Here is a 6,000-nt window from a genome sequence, read left to right on the forward strand (position 1 = left end):
ACTGACTTTGACTTTTCCACTGGACTTCTGTAGCCATCCAAATGGCTGACCAAGGACTATGAAATATTTCTGGTTATTGTTAATGTGTGTAATACAAAATTAATAAACGAAGCTCATTCTATCCACCCACCATGTAAAATGCACTGGACATCTTACAGGATTAGTCATGGGAAGAGAGATGGGAAGGTATGGGCAGGCCAGATCCTGGTGGGGCAGCTGTCAGTATGACCAAGGAACTCCAAGGGAAGAACCCGGCATTGAATGGGCACCACCTCTGCAGCAGGCACCTCATCCACACTTTGAATGTCAGGTCCTCCCTCAGCAGCCACTCTGGGCAGGCGTTAGCTTCCTTTGCAAGTTAGGAGGGAGGCCTGCTGTGCCAGCACTGTTAGAGGGTGCAGAATGCTGATGGTCTGGAGGGAGGATGCCCCAATGTGCCCTCAGGGATAGGTCTGGAGGGATAGCTCTGCAAATCTCTTTGGGGGACACAGGGCCTGAAGCTCTGCAGAGTGGTGATTTCTGTCTCCTTTGAACATGTAAAGCATTTTCCCAGGCCGAAGACACTCATGAGAGCTGTGAGTCTATAGGCAGAGGAATCTTCTCCCCTGGTTGACTTTTTAAGAAAAAATACCGCCCCAGAAGGGCAGGCAAGGCAGCATGACCATCCTGGGTTCTCACCTCCAAGTGAGACACACATGCTCGTGGTACACACACACATACACACACGCACACACGCAGGAAATGGCAGTGGCTGCTGCATGCCCAACAACGCTGCCCCCAACCAGAGCTTCTGGGAGCTGGAGCTGTCTTAGTCCTGAAGCAGCTTTGTGGATGACCTGGCCCATCAGCAGAAAGGCTTGGCCAGCCGCACTGGCCTTTCACCAAGGGGGTTCAACTGTGGGGCCGGGGGGCGGGGGGCGGGAAGTCAGCACAAGTGAAACTGCCCTATGTGAGGTGGTCTCCAGTCAATCTCAGTAGGGCTCAGGGGCAGAATGAAGACAGTCCAAGGGTGCGGCCATGTCCTGGGGAGCACAGACTAGAGACCCCCGGATACGCCAAACGCTGGATGAGCCACTCTCTTTCCTGATGGTAAAAGAGGAACTTGCATCTCAGGCATCCCGGGATGGAGAGGAGAGAGGACGACCGGCGGAGATCGCCTGGAGCCTGAGACCCTGCCAGCCCTAAGGGTGTCCTCCAGGTGATTTAGCCGACTTCCTAGGCCACCTGCGTCTCCTTCCCGATTTCCCCCATCAGTTTTATCTCCAAGTTCATTAGTTTGTGGGATGACGTGATTATTTCTTATGTACAAATAGGGTCCTGTAATTGCTCAGGGACTGAGAAATGTCTTTATTGTTCTCTGAAAAATATTACAGGTTTGTGGGTTTCCTTAGTTCACAGCCTGGGTGCAGGGCTCAGCCTGGGCTGGAAACGCAGATCGCAGGGGAAGAAGGGGAATCCAGTCCCTGTGGGCGGGCGTGCTCCAGGCACCCAAAGCTCTCTTAGAAAAGGACAAAGCCCCAGCATACCCCTCCACTCTCCTGGGGCCTTGGAATCACTGTTACCTATTTGCTTTAATGAAGGGGGCAGCAGAGGAAGAGATCAGTGGGGTATTTTGGTCCCTGTGGGTTTCTGTTTACAGGATAAACAAGGAGAGATCTCTATCGTGACCTGTAACTCCTTGATTCTGGGCTGGGTTCAGCAGGTATGGAAACTGATCTGGGGAGATTTTCAGGCTTAATATTCTCACTGCAGTTTACTGGGGGCAGGAGAAGCCCAGCACTGGGAGGCTCCTTGGGGGCTGTAGGGTGGCCTGGAGATACCCAGGGTCTTCAGGGAGAGGCTGAGCTTCTCAGGCTGCAGTGTCAGGGGAACTGGTTTCTGGCAGCTTCACCCCAGAACTTGAAGTGGGGCTTCTGCAGGAGCAAGCACGTTCTCTGAGGGAAGCTCTGAGGGTTTCTGGGCTCACCCCTCAGCCTGGCCCCTTCCCATGCCCCATGCTCTTCCTGGCACCTGGGCCTCCCTTGTCTTCCTCTGTGGTTTCTGTCTTCTTTGAGCCTCCCTACCATGTCCGCAAAATGCCTAAACGCATATGTCCCAAACTGAACTCTTCCCCACTGGCCCAGACCGGGTCGTCTTTCAGTGACCCCCATCTAAGGCAAGGGTCAACCCCTCAGAAACCTGCAGGCCGTCCTCGTCTTTCTTCTCTCTCGAGTCTGTCCTCTGAGCCCACCAGTTCCATATTCTTCATCTTTGTGAAATGATTGTGTTCTCTCCACCCCGGAGACTCCCGAAGCTCAGTCCCTGCTCTTCTCCCCTAGCTCTGCTGCCACGGCTGCTGTAGCCCTGCTGGGACCGTGGCCACGCCGCCACAGATGGCCTGTCTAAACCACACCTCATGGCCACTGCTGCCAGCTCAGACCCGTTCGATGCATCTTCTGCCTTCAGGGAAGATGAGAGAGGGATCCAGGCTCCAGGCTCTCGATATCTGCACCTCCTTTCTCACTGCTTTCCTCCTTCATGCTACCTCCCAACTACCCTCCTCCACATGGAGTCCCCAGAACCCTGCACACACCTTCACCTTGGCTCTTTGCACCTGCTGGTCCCTCTACCCAGAATGCCTTTCTCTCCCTTCACTCCCTGATTAGTTCCTCCTGGCCTTTCATATCACCTCCTCCAGGAAGCCTTCTCTGATATGCAACTTTATCCCATCCCACCTCCCTTCTCCCAGTGATGCTGCACTTTTGATTTTTGCTCTCTGAGGATGACAAATGCACCCAACACTAAAATAGTCTCCACTGGGGGCTTATGCACTGGGCCGCATATCTGTTGGCTCTTAAATTTAAGACAAAGAGGTCCATCATCATATGTCAAAAATAAAGTTCTCCAGGGTTAATATGACTGCAACCTACACAATAGCATTTTTTAAAGTAAACATCTTCAAGCATGTATTTAAGAGCGGAGATATGATCCCTGTATGGCGTGTGTGTGTTTATGTGTTCTGCATATTGTGTAGACAATGTGTTGACACACATATGCAACCTAATGTTCTGTTTTTACATAGATCTGCATGTCGTGTGTAACATGCGGCCTTTTATATTTCTATGAAACAGAATGAGTTGTGTGGACGTAACAGAGAGGGATATGTAAGAAGCTTGAGCTACTGGATGCCCCGACTGAGAAATGCAGCAGAGCTCTGTGGCTTTGTTTCACTTACAGCAGAACGTGCGCTCCTTTGCAGAGCGTCTCCTGATGATTGGAAGGCAGTGTCTGCTGTGTAAACGCAGCTTTTTTGAGTTTCCAAAACTCTTCTCAATCCAACTGTGCTGGGTACGGAGACGACCTTCATCCAGCAATGGTTGAACTAGAGTTCACATCACATAGGTATTTTGCCTGCCTTTCTCTTCTTTAACCATTTTTATTTAAAACCTACCTGTAGCAGGAGTCTGGAGTGCACCGTCCCAGCCGAGCCACACCAGTGGGTCACCTGTGGGCTGGGAACTGTCTGTGACTGGCGTGCTGTGGGACAGACCCGCTCCACCTGTGAACCACCTCCTGCCTGGCTCCATGCTATTTTGATGCGAGTGAAACTAAAAGCAGTTTGGAAAGGATGCAGAACCCCTGTATCCAGCCACTTTTCCTGCCGTGAGCACAGACATGATGCACAGGGACACAGGCGCCCTCCGCGGCTGCCGTGGGGTCCCCAAGTTCCATCACCTGCTGAGTCAACCAGCATCACAGGGGTCCTCCTGGGCACCAGTCCTCTGCTGGCCTCCAGGGACACAGAGAGAGAGTGGCCAGGAGAATCACTTGAATCCAGGAGGCAGAAGCTGCAGTGAGCCGAGATTGCACCACAGCACTCTATCCTGGGTGACAGTGAAACTCCGTCAAAAGAAAGAAAGAAAGAAAAGAAAGAAAGAAAGAAAGAAAGAAAGAAAGAAAGAAAGAAAGAAAGAAAGAAGGAAGGAAGGAAGGAAGGAAGGAAGGAAGGAAGGAAGGAAGGAAGGAAGGAAGGAAGGAAGGAGAAAAGAGAGAGAAAGAGGGAGGGAGGGAGGAAGAAAGAAAAGAAGAAGGTGAACAGCACCTGCACACTCACGCTTGCGATTGTCGGGGGATGGAGGGCTCCAGGCCATGGAGTGACAGTGCTTCGGGGCGGGACCCACAAGGGCATGCTGAGTGTCTGGTTCACTGGGGAGCCTCTCCTGGAGGTGAGACTTTAGCTGCATGTTGCCACGTGGCCTCCCTGACAAGGCTCCTCCAGAGAACTTCCTGAGTCTGGGCCTTTACAGTGTGCTTGAGAATCACCTTTGCTCCTGCTGACCCCACTCTCTGGGGCCCTCTTCTGTGAGTGACATCCTTGGGAACTCTGTGCCCCGGCATCTCCTGCATACAGGGACCCCTTCCCCGGTGCCACTCCCAGGGCTGCTCCCCTCGGCCGGCCTCCCTCGCCACCATAACACTGACCAGGAGGAGAGCAATCCCTCATCCTTTCTTCAATCAGGAGGGTCGTGCAGTGGGCTCTGGAGCCCCCTTGCAAGCAGCCCCCAGCTGGGGGACTGGACAGCGGCTTGGAGATGCCAAAGAACTCACCAAGGTCCACAGCCAGGGCACCAGCAATCTGCTGTCTCCCACTGCTCACTTGCTCAACACACATTTGAGGGTGGCAATGGGCCGGGGGCTGTTTGGGGGCACATTCAGCTGTGGGCCTGTCCTCAGGGCACTTGGATTTGGGTGGGTACAGAGACCGGACAAACCAAAAAGTAAAGTGCCTGGCATGTAGCAGAAAGGGGCCGTGGGACAGGGAGCAGCTGGGGAGGAGGCATGAGGAGGGCCCTGGCAGGCAAGGAGGAAGGTCCTGGGGAGGGGGGGAGGAGGAAGGTCCTGGGGAGGGGGGAGCAAAGCCCCTGAAGGGCCAAGCCCTCCCATTTCTTCCCAGAGCCAGCACAGGGACTTTCAGTTACATCCATCGCAGAAAACGGTGAAAAACACATCTACCCTTCCCATTCCCGCTCCCACAGGCAACTCCACCCTCGGCTCTGCCGGGTCATCATACTGGCTCCTTTCTGGTAGTTTGTGTGGAATTAACCCACTTACATTAATTCAGATAGATCAAAAATGCACATTTAACAAAAGGAAGGACAACAACAACAGAAAAAGAATCCGCCTTCTTTCCTAGAGCTCTGTTTGAAAGAACGGTCATCTTACTGAGAGAATCTGAGAGCTGGAAATGTATGGAAAATCCCTACTGAGAAAGAACTGAAATGGAGCCTGTGAGAGATCATTGTTCAAGAAGAAATGTGAACTTTTCCCTCCGGCCATGGGATGTTTCTGAATGGGCCCCGTAAAGAGGCCAGCGCTCAGAGCCTGTTAGGTGAAATGAATCCTTCCCAAGCTGCGGTAATCCCATCAAAGGGGAAGGTGGGAAGGCGCGAGGTGAATCCTCCCCTTAGAGGCTGGGGAAGGAAGTCCTTCGCTTAGAATGCAAACAGCTTTCCAGACTAAGAAGGATTAAGCGAGACTCTGTTAACCTAATGCCCGCCCTCAGCACCAGCAGCCGTCCCGGCTCACACCAGAAAGCCTGGCAAAGCCTTGGGGAATATTTTGTTCGAGAAAAATTTCCAACGTCATGAGATTCTTCCTTATTGTCTTTTTAAAAAAAAAAATACATGAATTAATTACAAAACGAGAAGTGCACGTTGCCTTGACTCCATCCGCCCTCAGAGGGGCCCAACAGATTCCCCTGGAGCCTGCGACAATCAATATCAAATTAAAACTGGCTATAAAAATAAATTAGCAACTCCTAAGGCTCACTGTTGGCTGGTGGTTGTCGTTCTTTCCTTTAAAGTTCAATAAAACAATTAACTGTTACATCTCAATCTAAAAGCCCCACTGCTAGGGAGCTTGTTTTTCAAAGACGATGAATTGAGTGGGAACTCACTAGATGGAGAGAGAATGAATCCCTCCCCGCAGCACAGAGCTGACAGCCAGGGGCAGGGCTGCCGC

At 52.2% G+C, this 6,000-nt stretch overlaps 1 long non-coding RNA gene across 1 annotated transcript in view; it reads left to right on the plus strand.

The window, feature by feature from the left end:
• Positions 1-3,898, plus strand: part of LOC144578516 (uncharacterized) — a 42,722-nt gene extending 38,824 nt beyond the window's left edge. The window contains exons 4-6 of the long non-coding RNA XR_013524445.1: positions 1,114-1,198; positions 1,640-1,702; positions 2,319-3,898. This is a non-coding gene — a long non-coding RNA (uncharacterized LOC144578516). The remainder of the gene's footprint in view (positions 1-1,113; positions 1,199-1,639; positions 1,703-2,318) is intronic.
• The last annotated feature ends 2,102 nt before the right edge of the window (positions 3,899-6,000 follow it).

This window comes from Callithrix jacchus, chromosome 12 (assembly GCF_049354715.1).
Source record: "Callithrix jacchus isolate 240 chromosome 12, calJac240_pri, whole genome shotgun sequence".
NCBI lineage: Eukaryota > Metazoa > Chordata > Mammalia > Primates > Cebidae > Callithrix > Callithrix jacchus.